Source organism: Rattus norvegicus, chromosome 5 (assembly GCF_036323735.1).
Source record: "Rattus norvegicus strain BN/NHsdMcwi chromosome 5, GRCr8, whole genome shotgun sequence".
Taxonomy (NCBI): domain Eukaryota; kingdom Metazoa; phylum Chordata; class Mammalia; order Rodentia; family Muridae; genus Rattus; species Rattus norvegicus.
The window spans coordinates 55,298,409-55,317,757 of NC_086023.1; the positions used below are offsets into that span (position 1 = coordinate 55,298,409).

Consider the following 19,349-nt stretch of genomic DNA (forward strand, 5'->3'; position numbering starts at 1 on the left):
GAATGAGAGGGAAGAAAGGGAGGAACTGGGATGAATAGAGGTAGGGGAACTATTATTAACATAACATATTACCTGAGGAAAAATATATTTTCAATTAAAAAATAAAGTCATTGTTCAAGCTATATTCTTTATAAGTTTTATATCAGTTCTAGTATATGTAAGTGATTTCGATGTTCAGTGAGGTAACAAAATTTAGGGTTTTTTTTTTTTTGCCTCACATGTGAACATTGTTAGGTATATTGTGTTTTTGTAATTTAGTTGTGTTAGAAAGCCCAACACAACTGTGACTTTAACTTTCTGTGGTCTGTGGTAATAGTCATCCTCTTCTCATCTAGCCAATGTCTACTAAACTGTTACCTTGGGTAATTTATAGATATAAAAAGAGAACATACTAAGATGTTAGCCTTGATGGTGTATAAGAAATGTAGATATATTGGTATAAATTATAATGTACTTATACACATTACTAGAGTTATACAAGGACAGTTTAGATAATTACAGCTTTCAAATTTAACTTGATATAGGAACTAATATTAGACACCCTGTTGATATTACACGGTTGAGAAGAATTAACTATGTAGAGGGCAAAAATTGGAGAAAGGGCATTGTCTACATAGAAGGCATAAAGGTAAAAATCATGTAGTCATTGGAGAAGCCTTGAACCACAAAAGCAAGAGCTTTTGATTCTTGTTAAGGTTTTTGTTCTAGTACATATAGTTTCACATAGGTAAGATCCAGAAATTTTTTTTTATCCCCCAAGACTGACAAATGGAAGCTTCTCAGATACTTGAAGGGTTTTATAGTTCTTGTAATAAAATATATAATACAGGATGAGAGAAAAGGCAATAGACAAATTATGATGGCCCTTTTTAATTGTCTAAAAGGCTGGGAATTCATCCTGTAAGTCTTTGAATTCTCTGAAGTTCTCTAATTAAGGAATAACATGATCTGGGCTGCTGTTTAGATGGATTATTCTGAAGACAGGTTTCAAGTTGAGCTGAGGGGGCTAAGATTGGAAACTAACAGATCAGACAGTGAGGAAGATCTAGTAGTTCTGGAGGATGTGGTCAAGGCCTGAGGTTGGAATGGAAATAAGGGAACTGATGGAGAAATATCCTTCAGACAAGAATGGGTGGGACCTTATGATCCCATAAACCCTGTAAACCACAACTTACCTGTGCATGCACATTTTAAAAGCTTATGTTTGTAAACAATTCACATGTGGTAGGAATGCTGAAAATGAAGTGCAGGTTGGATAAGGTTGCCTACTTGGTCTTTTAGGAAAATAAGGCTGAAAAAGGAAATGCACAAATAAACACCCTTAAAATCATAACAAATCATAGTCCTACAAATTCCAATCAAGGCTACATTTCAGAAAATCTGGAATCTTCTCAAATGTTAATTTCACAAAAAAATAAAAAGTTGAGGGTAAATCAATATCGAGTGATATCACACATCCCAGGCAGGCAGAACAAGCCCCAGGCCAACCCCAATCTGGCCTCACATGCCTAGGGTAGGAAAAGTAAGCCTGAGACAACCCCCCAGTCCAGCAATCCTGGTGTCACATGTCATGGGTGAGGCATAATACTCCTGATACAACCATTCCTAGAGGAACCAATGCCACTAAGAAGAGTGAGTAAGTGGTGGAGCGGCTGAAGAGAAAGAGAAGAAGGATGTGTGCATAATAAAGAGAGAGAGCAGGAGACTTGAGGTTCATTCGGAACAGCATGATATGAGTAGCAGGTGATGCCACCTAAGGTCATGTTGTCTGGGTCCTTGACCTGCAGCAGCTGGAGTCTGATACCATCAAAGCTCAGGGAGATATCCTTTATCTGGGGTCCTGTTCATGTCTGAGGACTGTAAAGAGCTGGCCCCACCCCTCCCCAGCAGCAGAACAAGCCTGGGCAGCAAAATAGAGTGGGCCCTGCTGGAGTAGGAATAGGTGAACTGGTCCTGCCACTTGCCTGCTGCTGCACTTGGGTAAGCTAGCAAATGCAGTGCTTGAGATCTCGCCCTCGTGGTATGGGCTTGAGAGAGTTGGTGGACTGGCCAGTTCAGCTACCACACAGGCATAATCCAGGACTTTTAGTTGGCCCAGCCCAACATCTGCCCCTTCTATGAAATGCTGGAGCATGCAAAAAGGCCGGCCTTACATACCCAAAGCTCTAGGATCTCCATGACACAGGGCAACAGCAGGAAATGCTGGAGTTACGTGAGGAGTCCCAGTAAGGATCTGGTATTGATAATGGAGCAGGAGCTAGAGTCCTCAGACCAGACCAATGACTCCTTGCAGTGAACATTTACAAGTGAAGAAGTATGGATGAAAGGGTATACTGTGGGACACACTACAGATTCTACAATGAGATTTAGTTTTTCCTTTTTTGGGGGAAGGTTACAAGGGCAAAGGGCAAGTACAAAGGAACTGAGACATGGGTAGAATTGGGGTACATGATGTGAAATTCATAAAGAATCAATAAAGAAACAAATAAGACAAGACAAGACAATGAGTAAAATGTGTGATCAGTAATTAGGTATTGAACTGTCATCCAACTCCAGGCAGTTAAAATGACATAGATATGAAGACTTGGAAGAAATCCATAAATAAAGTTACTGTTACTTTACTGTCAAGTGTCTCAGGCATACTGGTGCTGTTTCCACTCTATAGAAGAGCCCCTAGATATTCAGACTCAGATGGTGAACACCTAAATAGAACAGATAGATCAAGGTGTCTATAATTTTAAAATATTTGTATATTTTAAACATGTGGATATGATGACTCTATGTAGACATGGGTCATATGTGGATATAGAAAATATTCAATGAAATGATTTGAGGTTGAAAATATTTTTATTGATTTTGTATCTTTGACTTTTGGAGGTTTAGAGGCAGTGACTCCTGTAGCTCTGACTATTCTTCAACTTGTTTTGTAGCTGAGTCTTCTACCTCAGCTTCTACCTCGTGGGAAGTATTACAGGCATGCACTAACATGCCCCTTTGTACTTTAACTTTTTGTACATTCTATTAATTTATAGATGTTAATGTTCTAAAGAAGTAGTTGAAAAAAAACAAGCTGAGGCAGATACTGTGATAGAAGTGTACTCAAATATTATTACCCCAATAAAAAGTACAGAAGGCTGTTTTGTACCCTTTTCTCAACTCCAAAGCTTAGCTCATTCCTTTGTCTATTCTTCCCCATGTGTGCGCTCTCTCCCTCTCTCTCTCTTCCTCTCCCTTTCCCTCTCTCTTTCTTTCTCTTTCGCCAAATTACCCAGAATGTTTAAAATTTATAATTGCTAGCAAAGTTCTGTTTGTGTTAGGTGGTCATATTAATCTATAAGATTAGAGAGACCAACACTAACATGTGATCAGTTGTGGTCTGTTGAATAAAGATTGAATAAAGATGTCCCCAGAGGCTCATATGTTTGAATATTTGACTCCCAGTTAGTGAAACTGGTTGGGAAGCATTAGGAGGTATAGTCGTTGTTGGAAGAGGTTTCAAAAGCCAATGTCAGGCTTAGTTTATCTCCCTCCATTTTGTGGATGAGATGTAAGTTCCCAGTTACCTCTATAACTACCATATGTGCCTGCCTTCTTGGTTGTCTGCCCCCGTGTTCTCTGCCAGGACAATAATGGACTCACCTTCTGAAACTGCAGGCAGGCTCCCAATTAAAAGTTTTATCTTATTAGTTGCCTTGGTAATCAGCACACTCATTCACCATAGCAATAGAACAGTCACTAGGACAATAGTATAGACAGTTTTTAAGTCTACAAAAACAATATACTTAGACATAATATTACCATAAGTTTATAAAACACTACTAATTTATGCACCTCCAACAAAAAGTTAAACTAGTCTCAAATGATTTCCCATAGCAGTCACTATTCTTAAATCTTGTCTGTTTTATGGATTATATGACCCTTAACCATAATTTTGGAAAATAATTATACCAGTTTCTATTATGATATTCCAGTATTCCTATGTATCAAATATTATGACTGATAGCTTGCATATGTAAAAGTGTACTTGTTTACTGCAGGCTCCCTTCAAGGCAGTAGAGCTACCGGAGTTAACAAAGAAGCCATCTTGGGGCTGATTGTATCCTAATGATCTCATTCATACTTCACTTATGATCTCATTCAGTCTTCACCATCACCCTGAAAGGGAGAGTTGATGAGACTTCAAATCCTGACTGATATTTTAGATGGATGCCAACCATATCCTTACATGGTACACATTTTTTCTCTTTTTTCATTATTCTTCCCATCAACTCTGAATCACTGAAATTTGAGGAAATTGCAAGGTGATTTGATTAAGCAGGAAACTGATCAAGAGTACAGAGATTATCCTTCATAAAAATGAAACAAAAATCAGGATACACATTCGTCTCAAAGATGTATGAGAGTCTGAGACATAGTTTGCATAGTAGAATGCAGAGATCTTGTATCTAAAGATAAAAATTAAACAGAATATTCAAAATCGCATTTGCCTAGGGCTCAGTAGACACTACCCAGGAGTCCATGCATCCCCTCTCTTCATAGTTGGTGTTGTCTTCTGCACTGTGTTTGTTCTCTACGCGCTTATCATTTTGATATGCTAAGGAGCTTCAAAATCAGCAGTGGGTGGATTGGGCCCAGCTAGTGTTCCAGATTTAAATTTTAATTTATTAAAGAAGCACACAGTTCTCCGTAGTGAATTCAACAACAACAAAAAAAATCACATATTCTCAAAAAGACAGTGGAAAAACATGTTCCTATGGCATCTTGATCTTTGACAAAGTAGAAAAGAGCTGTTTAATGGAAACAACGATGATTCTGGAGAATGGAAACTTAAAGTGCTAATAGCAGCAATTAGAAGTAATGACTAGTTTATTATGCTATCATTTGAACAACATTATTTCTGCTTCAAAACAAATCATATCCCTCACAACTCATGCATAGGAGGAGGTAGTATCTAATCTGGGGAATGTGGGAGCTTCTAACAAGATAAAGAGCACATGGGAGGCCTTAGTGCAGAGCACACCAATTCCCAGGGATGCATCACCAAGGGCCAGAGGTTGCCCAGACAAGGTTTGACCTGGAAGAGCAGAAACTCCCATCTTTGTACATAAATCTCGCTGCTGATGAATTTGTAATGATAAGTCCTTAAGACTGTGGCAGCAAAAAGCACTTAAAATCAGAAAATAATTTATGTTACACATTTCTAAGTTTCTCTTCTAGTTTCAAATTAAAGTTAGAAGAACAAAGGGTTGTCTTAAGGAAATGCATCTAAATAAATGAAAGGAGGAACATCCCTTTCTCCAATACATGGAAGGTCAGTGATCAATTATTTGCACACTCAATGTGAAAGTTATTTGAGCTTGCCACATTTCGGAAACTGTCAGTTATTATACATGTGCACAAATAAAACCATATACCCAGGACTAGTGAAACTGCTCAGTGAGTAAAATGCTCATGCCAAACCTGATGCCGGATTAACTCCAGGATTCACATGATAAAAGGGTGGAAATAAGTTGTTCTGACCTACACATGTGCACCATGCCCTCTTCTCCCACACACAGCCAGTAAATGTAATGTTAAAAGTTATTAAACAAACATTTATTGACTAACTACTGTGTGCTTGGACCAAGGTAGAATGTGGGTCTACAATGGCTATGGATGTGGGTTTGCCTTTTGGTGCTTACTCATGGAATTTAGAATGTAGAAAGACACACAGACTGGTAAACACATTTGACAAGCTAACTTGAGAAAGGGAAACAAGTTACAACGGAAGTCATTGAGAAGCCCCATAATTCCACTTGCTGTTGGAAAGATTTTGCAGAACAAATGGTATTTACACACTGTAGGTAACAACTGTGCTGAGTCCTGAGAGTGAACGGGAGTAGAGAGTGGAGAAGCAGAGACTGTGGCTCATGTGGAAGAAGCAAATCAGGGATAAGGGTAGAGAGAGAATATGGAAAACTGCTGTCAGGAAACACAGACAGTCATGGATGCAAACACTGGCCTACTGAACAGAAGCATCATAAAGGACTACAAGGGAACAGTATATAGCTTAATAAATGTCACTTACTAAATCTGTATTTTATTTAAAAAAAAGGAATAGTATAGAAACTGAGTCTGGTAAAATTCTAAAATAATTCAAACAGTTAAGAGGCTAAACATGACCTAACGATGTTCTATGTGGCATTCTTTCCTAGAATACTACAGTTTGCTGCAGGTATTTACAATCAGATTACTATGGCAAGCTGCACCCATCAGTTAGAAACTGTGTGGCTCTCAGGCCTGGCTGCAAAACATGATCATGTGGGTAACATAAAAATAATCTTATATTTAGGCTTTGCCATGAGATTTAGTAGTCTATATCAAAGATGGGATACTGGCATTTATAAAACAGGGCTGTAAAAGATAGTGATGAGAAAGAATCCACCGAGGATGACTAAGACAGAGAGAGTTACGTCTTCTGACCTTAGCTGCTTGCCACCTAGCTGGAGACCTCGGTGCCCTATCTTCATTGCCTTCATTAGTTTCAACAAATAGCCATAGAAAAGATAAGCAAATGGGAATGGCAATTAATGAGTAATAACCATGAGCAAGAATGAAGGACTGCACTATATCATCTGTGCTTAATACCAGTTTTCAGTTGGTGACATCTACTTATGATCACTTTTTAATCTATGCTATATTTCTCATTGCACATACTAATAAATATATGTTCCGTGAGTGGGTAAGGAAAAGATGAGGAAAGTGAAACGCAAGTTTCCAACATCATCACATTTTACAAGGCTCACCGGTTCCGGATTATCGTGTTATGAATGAATGCTCATGAGATTTATTCAAGGGCATTCTTGTGACCATCTCACCTGTAGGAGCCATAGAACATGTCTGGTCTGTCTTCTAGTTTAGTGAAAACCTTGCCTCTTCCCCCTCATCAATGCACACTTATTTGAGACATTTTCACAGTAGCTGGTCCCATCTCTTACACAAGGAAACCATAGCCTACTCCTCATGCAGATGCTGGGTTTGCTGAAGTGGACAGACAAGTTGTGAGTCAGAGATGGAGGGGGATGCTGTAGAAATCAAGGGTTCAGGCCAAGAGATCACTACGCGATCTGGTATTTTCTGCTCTTGCCGTCCATCAGGAATAGAAATACCATGGAAGATAAGGTATGGAAAAGAGGTGCAGGGGACACCTTTTAAACTCACCTCACATTCTATTCTTTAGTTCAACCAGTAATAGGCTCTAAATGCACCTTGAGTTTTCCTTACTTTGCGTTTTAATTTTCCTGCCTGGCTTTTTAACACTTTCATGTATGTTCTTTAGTGAAAAGATGTGCAGAATTTGAAAAGTGTAAGATCTAATTGCTATGCGTTCACAAGTACTTTTGCTATATACGTGCACATACACAAAACCTTCTTATCCATGACTTAACCAACATAGCATAAACTACAGTATTTAATCATTAATGTGCTATAATTATCAGCTGATGTTTGACATTCCATTAATATCTATGTATCATTTATGTATCTATCTATCTATATATCTATTTATCTATCTATCTATCTATCTGAAGCTGTATATGTAAATGTTTTATATAGTTTTCTCCTATCTATACTTCAAAAAATAAAATAAAATAAGAAAAAGACATTTAGCTTGTCTTCCTCTTAGTGAGGAGGTTTTTAAATAAATGTGTTTATAAATTTAAAGCAGAAATCCAACTGACATTACTTTTGTATGCCAAATTATAAGTAGAACATGTGCAGGTTAAAATGATCAATGGTATACAATTTTCATTAACTGTCTATTTATGTAAAACCTAAGCCTTGACCCTCCATGGTGACATTTTTAGAAACATAGCCTTTCCAGTGATTTGAGCACTTCCTACACCTTTTCCTGGTTTTTGTTTTGTTTTGTTTTGTTTTATTGCTAATGCAGTACTGCCAGTCTGTGATAATGTAAGGCAACTTCTTTTGCCTCTCAAATGTAAATATGTCCATGAGGTTTTACCAAAATTTAACTTACCTCTGAGGAAAACACAAAGCTCAAATACATAGCCTTTCAAACCTAAAATAATTTTAATCCATCAATTTTACCCTAAAATGCTAAAAAAAGAAAAAAATTTTCCTAGTTTTCTTGGGATTGAACTCTATGTACAAGCTGAATTAGTGTCTTGCATCCTTGTTGGTAATTACTTAATAATAGAGAAGTCTTCTGCCTGAGTATAAGGCCCAGAATTTGTGCCAGGGCTTCTGCGGTCAGTAAATAGTTTTGTTTGTTTCTGCATGGCTCACTGTTATCCTGTTTAAGCATGGCCAGGGGGTGAGATATCAAGGTGACTCTATCAAGTTCTAGTCATAGGTTCTGAGGGATTTAAAGCACGGTTACTTAAGTGACACTTCTTAATGTATTAACATGTGTTCAATCTAATTTAGCTGAGTGTATTTGCATGAAACATAAGAGCTCTTGGAAGGAATGCAAGGTTCATTCTTAGTAAACTCTGAAACACTTTTTGTGCGCTGGCTTGTGGATTCTGAGTTGGACTTTTCATTGACTTCTAGAGCTTCTGTTTTATTTTTTTTCCCTCAAAAACTTAATCTGCATCATAGACACAGCAAATTAGGCTTACTTTTGAGTTTAAGTTATATTTCATAGATGAATAGGGAAAAAGTACCCTGCCATTTTACAACCAAATCTGGTATTAGTTTAGCTCTTTAATTACTTTATTTAAAATAATGTACTCAAAATTTGGTCTCTTAAAACTTTTTTTCTCTGAAGCCATGGGATATAATTTGATTAAAAGAGAAGCCTCATTGAAGTATGTGGTCAGAGTAGGTTTCCACTAGTTGATTTTGGAATAGGTGGATAGGAAGTATTAGGAGCACATTTTTTCTTTGTTCTGCCTCTGTACTTTTACCATGGAGAACAACTCTTCCTATATTTAATAACTATGCACTGTTCAATAGTCTCACCTCATCTACACAACTTCTCTTCAAGTCTGAAGCTGACACTCTGACATGTGAAAATCCCAGGCCTGAATAGAACCCACAGTCCTTGCACAGAGTTTGGCTGAAGCCACCCAGTCCTTGGTAGGAGCCTTCAAAAGAATATTGTGACGGATTTATAATTCTTATAAGTCTTAGCTGCCCCACAAAAGTTAGAATTAATTACCTCCATGGTGTCAAGTATCTTACTGGGTGCCCAAATTGCCAACAATCAGGCATTACATTTAGAAAAAAATTCTTCTGCCTTTGCTGATCGTGTGGGGCACCACGGATTTGATATTATTCTTTGGGAGCAGATATGAAAGAATTATCAGGCTTATGGGATCACAGTCAGACTGTTATTTAAAATATTTCTTATCAGAAACAACCTTTGTGTGAAGGCACAATTATAGACACATCTACACGAATGATCCATTTATAACATTTATAACAGTATACTTTCAAAATATCCCCATATTCATGACTTTTCCTTAACATACCCAATAATTCTGAACCTAAGCTCTCTACTTTTGGAACTAAAGTTAATTACCATTGTATACGCATGCCTCAAGGAAAGGCTGGAGCTCTCTGCCCTCTGTCAGCTCCATATATAGAGAATGTGGATTTTATACAGATATATTGAGAGTAACATGATTTAAATATTAGTGCTAAAAGGAGATTAAATGGGAATAGACAGTCAGACCCAGGTTAGCCACATTTAAAATTCAAGTACAAGATGTACTGCGTAACTGGTGTTTCAGACTGCGAAACCTAGGTTGATCTTGAACCTGGACTCTTTTTTTCTTTTTCTTTTTTTTGGATATTTTATGTATTTATATTTCAAATGTTATCACCTTTCCGGGTCCCCCCTCTCCCATTCCTCCTCCCCCTGCTTCTGTGAGAATGCTCCTCCTCTCACTCACCCACACCAACCTCACCTTTCTGTTATTCTACACTGAGGCATCGAGCCTTCATAGGACCAAGGGCTTCTCCTCCCATTGATGTCGGACAATGCCATCCTCTGCTTCATATACAGCTGGAGTCCCGGGTTCCTCCATGTGTACTCTTTGGTTGGTGAACCTGAACTTTTATATAGTGACCTTGTTATTTGGGAAATACCATACTTCCTGCATGGCTCAGTTTATACCCTCTTGCTCTTTCCTTTTGCTGTCACACACCCCATAGCAATTTTTGATAGGATCTTTAAGCCATTATTTTTCTTAGCATGCCTTCCTCTTTTGGAAGGTTTTCCCAGTAGACTAGATATCATCCCATGAACATTGGAGCCCCTGTTCTTGCTCAAGCTTTGTTAAAATCACAGATAATCAAGTAAAAACTATGCATTACCAGATTGATGAGTGATTAAGACCATCGACCACCTGGATTTTAACTTTGGCTTAAGCCTTTCCAAGTCTCACATTCCACAAGTACAAAATGGGCATAACAAGGTTACTTAGAGTGTTGGGATAAGAGTGACAATGAACAAGAACAAAAAAAAATGTTTTTCACAGTCCTGGAAATACTACGACTATTACCACCAAGGAAATATCTAGGCCCAAAAGGAATAAATAAGGCGGCTCTATATGGAAGGTATTCTACCATGCTGCCAGAATGTCTTTATAATCAGGACTTTGGATTTCCAGAAGCTTGGATCCAGCAAGTTTGATCAAGTCCTGATATTTAGAGATTGGCAAAACAGAAGGGAAATGGAACCCAAATCTGAAAAAAGCCAGAGATATGTGGAAACATTTCAAATTTAGAGGCAGTGCTGAAGTACCTTCTATATCCCCATAGACTGCAGGCCTCAGGAGCACTGTGGGGAGTAGCCATGGGATTAGTGACAATCTTCCTTCTAAAAAGGCTTATGTTTTCTTCCTTTTTGTTTCATTAGAATATTTCATTAACAAGAAAGCATTTTCTATCCAGAGCCATCTATCCACTAGGATGTACCTAATATGTTAGAGGCATCTATCCACATGTAGTTAACATCACAGCATGGTTTAACTTGTATGTGCATATATGAATCTTAATTTCTCAATATAGGTTTGAGTGACAGTTATGTTGAGGTGTGACTCACATTCAACCCACGACATGTCTTACCCAAATGTGCTTTCCTTAGTCTTTCAGTGTTCTCATAGGCTCATGTGGCTATCATAACATTCTCTTCAATTTCTCCAAATTATCTGTCCTCGCTATCATTATTCTCATACCTTCACAGTTCCCAGTCATATACAACCACAAGCATACTTTCTATTTTCACTGGTTTCCTTAATCCGCGTATTTCCTTAGTCTGTTGTCCTACTATAATTTTATTACTGTATTTATTCCTTACTCAGTGCTGCAAAAGTGTACATAGGTTCAGAGTGACGCAACATCATTGTTCCAACAGAAATGAAATAATTAGAAGCAAAGCAAAAAGACCTCAGGTGCAGACTAGTTTCTGCAACAATCCACAAGTTGCAGGCCATAGTCTAGAAACATATTATTTTAGATGTTGAAATGAAGAAATATAACATCATCCTTTGCTAAAATTTCTTTGTTTCACACATAATTATAAATACTTTAAATTTAAGCCATTCATTCATTAATTAATTAATTCATATATTACTTAAGCCATGTAATACATATCACACATTATGCTTGATTTTTCACAATTTTATAGCACAAAGTCGATTTATATTTTAGATCCACTTTAACTGGAATTAAGAGGAGTACAGTGACTCCTCTCAATTCACACACTAAAAAATAAAGATATAATTCAGGGCCTTTCCCTGCATCATGTACATCTTCCATCAAGTTACACATTCCGCTCTCAACACAGCCCTGCTTTCTTACAAAGACTGCTCAGGAACTAACTCCACAAACACGACTTATACAGCTGTAAGCTTCTATCCCAAGCTCCCTGTGATTGTAGTTTAGATTCTTCTCCACAGTACAGAAAAGCCTCTCGTTAATTGACACTGTGGGGCTGAGAACAAAGCCTCACGTACAGAAGCCTCCTGTCCGGGTTTGCTGTTGCCCCAGCTGTCCCACATGCAGAAGGGCTTAGCTGTCTGAGCACTAGAATTTATCCTTCTCTTTCACGCCTCAGCGCACAATACTCTCTCCTGCTTATTAAATCCCAGGAGGCTTGTTGCAAAATAGTAATACAAATAACATAAAACAAAATAATGTGTGATCATTTTACAGAAAGAATCACAAGCTAGAAATTCAGTTGGAAAAGACAAAGAAACGGGGGCAGGGAGGGGGGAGGGAATGGGGATCATAAAGTCAGATTCCAGCAGCAGCAGCCGCGGCAGAAAAACATCAGAGAAATGTCTAGTCACCTTACCAATCATTGTGGTCTCTTGCTGTGTTTAGTACAGTGTGTTTCGGGGTAGATTGCTGGTTTTCTAGCCACTAAGTGCCTTCAGGTGGAAGGTACTGGCATTTCCACGAGTTGTACACGTTTAACCCGGGGCAGGAATCATCTTCTGCAGTAGGCAGGGCTGTCTACATGCAGGCTGGGTTTCTAGAGTGCCCTGGCACTAGTCTTCTTTGAGCGGAAATAGGGCCAAGCCAGGCAGGACTGCACTGACGGATCAGTCAGGCTTGTCTTGGTACAGTAACCTAATAAACTCCAACTGTGCAAGGCACCGCTGCTGCTGAGAAACTCGATTGTTCATAGTAACGGGACGCTCTCCAAGGTGGTGGGTGAAAAATTCAAGTGGTCCTGTCTGCTAGTAATATCCGGGGCACTACCTCATCCATTTAATTAACCCCTAGAGAGCAAGCCAAGGAACTGCTCTGATTACAAAATAATAGGTCCATCAGGCACAATTAGGACCCAAGTGAAACATGGCAGTTTGCATGAAAACGATTGAAGTAAACAATCCCAGGCTCTGAATGGGGCTCTTCCTAATTAACCCTTAGAGGGCTAATCTGTTTGCCTGAACAAAACCTAGCATTTGCCAATTGGCACGTTGTAGAAGTGGTTTATTTTGCATCAGATCTTGCTAGGCATGGCACCCGTGAGTGTAAATGACAATCCCCAAAGGCCTACACTGAAGAACATTTTGAAAACACAAAATCCAGTGAATGGACCAGATTACGATTTGATGAGGAATTAGTAGATCATAGAAAGAGAAATCCAGGAAGAGGAAGAGAAAATCCAGATCAATGGACACCAAGTATTCCTGAACTCACAGCTTGAAGCCAAGATACGTATTTGCCTCTCGGACAATTCCACTGAAACTCTTGTAATTCTGGCAGCCGCTAGGTCCCAGCTTAAGTTATGGGTGCAGTTTGCTTTAAAATGGGAGTCGGAGGAGAGAAAACTGCTGGCTTTTCTAGCCACAGACACATGAACAAATAAAAAAATACCCAAGCCATGTCTCAGAACCTATTTCAATGTCCGTGTTTTTGTTCTGTCTCTTTCTGAAATGTGTATTTGGTTGCTCGTTGCCCATCCCCATCCTGTAGAACAGTTTTTGGTACAACTCAGGTGGTTCTCATAATTGCCTTTTAATAAACATATGACTGACCCTACAGGAAATGAAACAAAGCACAACAGAAAACAAAAAGAAAATAAAAAACGGGTGCTGTGAGTAAGCATCTGGTAGCAGCAGTGATTTTTCTGGAAGCATAAACTTACCTCAGTAAAAAGGGCAATGGCCTTATTCCTGCTGGTACCTGACTTTAATCCCAGTGCTAAAGAGACCAAGGCAGGCAGAGATCTCTGAGTTCCAGACCAAACTGGTCTATGTGGTCCAGGCCAGCCATGGCCTTATGGTAAAAGACTGTGTAAGAAAGGGGTCAATGGCTTACAACTAACAAATGATGGTCATGTTACTACCTATTCACATTTATAGTAATTTAAACTTTTATTATTGGCCCACACATGAACAGATGTATAAGTACATAGATCTCTATATATAACGTACGAATGTATCTTATAAAATTCTAAAATATATAGATCCAAGATATCGCTTCCTAACAGAGTGAAGCTTTATTATTAATGCTCAGTTTAAGGGTTTTCCAAGGGACGGAGGTGGACTGTCCTTAGATGTGGTGAGATATGATGGTATAAAACAGTCACATCTGGCTTACGAACAGGGCTGTTCCACCTTCACTCTCAGATAAGAAACTTAGCAATTTTAATTGATGATGAGGTGCTAAAAGCAGTTACCCAGCAGTCTGTGCAAAAAAGAGCAATACTCAATTGTCCATAGATATAGGAAAAATGTTGACTCATTTTTACTTATGCCATGAACCTAATGGTCTGGAGATGTAGCTCGTTGTGCATACAACAATAAAACCTGGTTATTTTGTAACTTTTTCTGTCTAAATCAGTGCTGTATAAGAACCCAAGATCCCAATTTGCTCAGAGTCCCAAAATTTTCAGTATTGGAAACCCACTAGTGTATTCCCTTAATTTACCTTGTGTGTGTCACAAAGCGAGCATAATGTCCATAATTTTAATTGTCAGAACAGGGGCATATATTTAAACCAATGAAGTCTGCTGACTCTGAGCCACAGGGAAAGCCTGAATTCTTCTCTGTGATTTTAATTGGCAGATCAGTGGCAGAAATATGCATAATACATTTGACAGTAGAAGAGAGCTAGGCTTGGCAAATATCAGAGGTTGGCTTATTTTTATTGGGCAGATGCATCCTAAATGCTAGCCTTCATCTGTCTACTTACCGTGGTTATTGAGATATCCGTTCATGGTAGCGATATGGCAATCACAGTGTGGGGCCATGAGCTCATGCCAAGAGGAAAGGCTTCTCAGCTGGGCTCCCTGTGTTCCTGAAATTGTAGCATGATCTCAACTCCTTTGGGACATCCTAGTTGGAAACCTTAGTAGGAGAATAGGAATACTCTTGGGGCCTGCACGAGACCCCTTGGCACACTAAGCTCAAGAGCTTACGGAACTATCTGAACTGACGTCTTTAAATAATCAGACTGGGGAAAGGTAAAAATTTGTATGTCTTTTGGAGAGAGAGAAAAACTTACCCCCCTTTTTTTCCTCCATGTTCTTCCTTTTAGGTAGACTTAACAAGATGTTTAAGATACAGAAAGTGTTGTTACGAAACCCATTTGACCTCTGAATAAGCAATTCGCTTTACATTCCTGGGAGTTGAGCTAGGCTGTCAATATAATGTGAACAATAATGTGTCTATGAGTCCATCAATGTCCTTGCTTGCTCCTTTAATTCTTCAGGATAATGGGGCTCAGCGAAGCAATTTCCTCGTAACTTCTACCATGTGCCTAGTTACAGGCTACAGACAAAAGCCCATCTTAAAATTCTATACTTGATCACCATCCTTTCTCCTGAGTTTTAGCTACAATATAGACGTCTCATCTTCTTACTTGCTTAATAAGCAGTATTTGCAGATGCGAAACATGGCTGCCAGTTGTTATTTTATGCCAGTACTCAAGTTATAAAATATGCAGGATCACATATTCTTTTTGATGTCTACTAGCACAAAATATTTTATAGTAATAGTCCTTTAAAAATATCATAGAACCTGAAATAACAATGCAGATGCTCTGTCAATCTTAATTAACAAAGGGCCCATTAACAATCAACAAGAGATTTCTTGCTAAATTGTAAACAGCAGAAAGTTGCCAATAAGGATGCGGCATATTTACCCCCAATTTACAGGTTTTGGAAGATTTCCTGAACTCACACACGTTGTCTTTATAGACTTGAATATCATAAGGGAAGTAGGGTCTGGTTTGAAATAAAATCTACTATATTTGACAATCAGAAGGCACATGTGTTAATCCCAATGTCTACCTCATTGATGAACTGCCGGGACACATAAAGGAAACAGTCCTATGAACCCAAAACTGCAAGATCTCCATGACACAGGGCAACAGCTGGATGTGTGAGCGGAATCCTAGTGAGGATCTAGTATTGTTAGTGTAGCAGAAGCCAGAGGCCTGCAACCAGACAAATGAATCATGGCAATGAACACTTGCAAGAAAAGAAGTATGGACAAAAAGGTATATTGTGGGACAAACTGTGATGATACATTATGGCTTCGACAATGAGATTTTTTTCTTCTTTTGAGGTTGCAAGGGTGGAGGGACAGGCAGATGAGTAGGATTGGGTTTGAAGTGCATGATGTGAAAAGAGAACCAATAAAAAGTTAAAAAATAAAAGAAATTACCAGAATAAAAGAAAGAAAAGAAAAGAAAACAAATTTGTTTATGTGTTGGTAGAGATAACTCAATAACCAGGCACATGGGCCAGTGTTGAGAATCCATTTGTACAGGTAGTGTGTTCTGAGGCCACTCATAATTCACTTTGCCTCTGTGGAATGAGTTCTTTCCTGTAGAATATGGCTCGTTGGATTGTTTTTGTTGACCTAGAACAATTAATGTTCTTGGTCAGTCCTAGGATGACTACCTTAAGTAAGACATTTAATTTTCAAAACAAAGTGTGCCATTTAAATAAATATTTTTTTAAAAAATTATTTTATTTTAATTACATCTGCCTATGTTGCAGGTATGCTCAGAGATCACACTTGCAGGATTCTTCTAGAGTTTTAGTTACAGGTACTGGTATCCAATGTGGGTGCTGTGAACCAAACTCAACTCTTCCAAAAGAGCAATATGAGCATCTCTTCAGACTTTAATCCATGGATTTTTAGTGATGTAATATTATTAATGACATCTTGCACTTGACAGTTACATTGGCATTTAGTTATCATCATTTGAACTCTACTATCACTGTAATGCTAAAAATTAGACATATTGGGGTTATCATTGTTAGTTTATGTAGGAGGCAACAGAGTGTGAGAGAGACAAAATGTCTTGCCATAGTCATCTCCTGGGCCTGTTGTCTCTTACTATATTCTTTAATTCTTCCCATTATTATTTGGAATTTAAAAGTAAACCTCATCTAAGGAACTCTATTCAGCAATTTTGGATCATGATGATCTTAAAAATTAGTTCTCTAGAAGGAGGACATAGCTGACATATCCAAAGAGTCTTTGCTCCTCTTTTGATTTGTGCCCAGATTGCTCAGATTTTATGAAAGCAGAGCTTTTCTAGTCACCCATTTATATATTCTCTTATGCATAAATTTATGCTGTTTGTATTAGCTTAAGGTACTGCCACAAAATATTATAGAGAAGGAAGTTTAAATGATATACATTTCTCCAAGCTGGAGAGATAGCTCAATGGATAACAACAATCTTTCAACAATTATGAGGATCAAAGTTTGGACCGAGAATCCACGATTAAGCCAGGCATCTTCCCAATGCCTGTACCACTAGCTCCAAGGCATTCAATGCTCCCTTTCAACTTTCTGAACATACACAAAAGTACATATGTACATGTAAGTATAAAAATATAAGAATTTTTTTTTTGGTTCTTTTTTTTCGGAGCTGGGGACTGAACCCAGGGCCTTGCGCTTCCTAGGTAAGCGCTCTACCACTGAGCTAAATCCCCAGCACCAAGTATAAAAATATAAATATGCAATAACAAACATTTTCTGAACAAGTTATTTGTTTCCCACAGATCTAGAGGATGGGAAGTCCAAGAGTAAGGTGTTGGCAAGGTATGTTTGATATGCAAAAATACTCAATAAAATTCTCACAAACTGAACCCAAGAACACACTAAAATGATCATCCATCATGATCAAATTGGCCTCATCCCAGGGATGCAGGGATGGTTCAGTATATGGAAATCCATCAATGTAATCCATTATATAAACAAACTCAAAGAAAAAAAAAACATGATCATCTCATTCGATACTGAGAAAGCATTTGATGAAATTCAACACCCCTTCATGGTAAAAGTCTTGGAAAGATCAGGAATTCAAGGGCCATACAGAAACATAGTAAAAGCAACACACAGCAAAAAAGTAGCCAATAACTGGAAAAAATTTCCTGAACAAAACTCCAATGGCTTATGCTCTAAAATCAAGAATCAACAAATGGGATCTCATAAAACTGCAAAGCTTCTGTAAGGCAAAGGACACTGTGGTTAGGACAAAACGGCAATCAACAGATTGGGAAAAGATCTTTACCAATCCTACAACAGATAGAGGCCTTATATCCAAAATATACAAAGAACTCAAGAAGTTAGACCGCAGGGAGACAAATAACCCTATTAAAAATTGGGGTTCAGAGCTAAACAAACAATTCACAGCTGAGGAGTGCCAAATGGCTGAGAAACACCTAAAGAAATGTTCAACATCTTTAGTCATAAGGGAAATGCAAATCAAAACAACCCTGAGATTTCACCTCACACCAGTGAGAATGGCTAAGATAAAAAACTCAGGGGATAGCAAATGCTGGCGAGGATGTGGAGAAAGAGGAACACTCCTCAATTGTTGGTGGGATTGCAGACTGGTACAACCACTCTGGAAATCAGTCTGGAGGTTCCTCAGAAAATTGGACATTGAACTGCCTGAGGATCCAGCTATACCTCTCTTGGGTATATACCCAAAAGATGCCCCAACATATAAAAAAGACACGTGCTCCACTATGTTCATAGCAGCCTTATTTATAATAGCCAGAAGCTGGAAAGAACCCAGATGCCCTTCAACAGAGGAATGGATACAGAAAATGTGGTACATCTACACAATGGAATATTACTCAGCTATCAAAAACAATGACTTTATGAAATTCATAGGCAAATGGTTGGAACTGGAAAAATATCATCCTGAGTGAGGTAACCCAATCACAGAGAAACACACATGGTATGCACTCATTGATAAGTGGCTATTAGCCCAAATGCTTGAATTACCCTAGATGCCTAGAACAAATGAAACTCAAGACAGATAATCAAAATGTGAATGCTTCACTCCTTCTTTAAAAGGAGATCAAGAATACCCTTGGCAGGGAATAGAGAGGCAAAGATTAAAACAGACACAGAAGGAACACCCATTCAGAGCCTGCCCCACATGTAGCCCATACATATACAGCCATCCAATTAGACAAGATGGATGAAGCAAAGAAGTGCAGGCCGGCAGGAGCCGGATGTAGATCTCTCCTGAGAGACACAGCCAGAATACAGCAAACACATAGGCGAATGCCAGCAGCAAACCACTGAACTGAGAACGGGAACCCAGTTGAAGGAATCAGAGAAAGAACTGGAAGAGCTTGAAGGGGCTCGAGACCCCATATGTACAACAATGCCAAGCAACCAGAGCTTCCAGGGACTAAGTCACTACCTAAAGACTATACATGGACTGACCCTGGATTCTGACCTCATAGGTAGCAATGAATATCCTAGTAAGAGCACCAGTGGAAGGGGAAGCCCTGGGTCCTGCTAAGACTGAACCCCCAGTGAACTATATTGTTGGGGGGAGGGCGGCAATGGGGGGAGGGTTGGGAGGGGAACACCCACAAAGGAGGGGAGGGGGAAGGATTAG

General features: G+C 38.7%; 1 protein-coding gene across 12 annotated transcripts in view; it reads right to left on the reverse strand.

The window, feature by feature from the left end:
* Window positions 1-19,349, reverse strand: part of Lingo2 (leucine rich repeat and Ig domain containing 2) — a 1,322,423-nt gene that overhangs the window by 132,159 nt on the left and 1,170,915 nt on the right. The window contains exon 1 of one of the 12 annotated variants that reach the window (XM_063287599.1): window positions 12,308-19,110. The exons of 10 other annotated variants lie outside the window; for them this stretch is intronic. The gene's annotated coding sequence lies outside the window, so the exon portion shown is untranslated. Of the gene's footprint in view, window positions 1-12,307; window positions 19,111-19,349 lie in introns of those variants that run through there. One more of the 12 variants, NM_001107926.1, reaches the window with a different exon arrangement.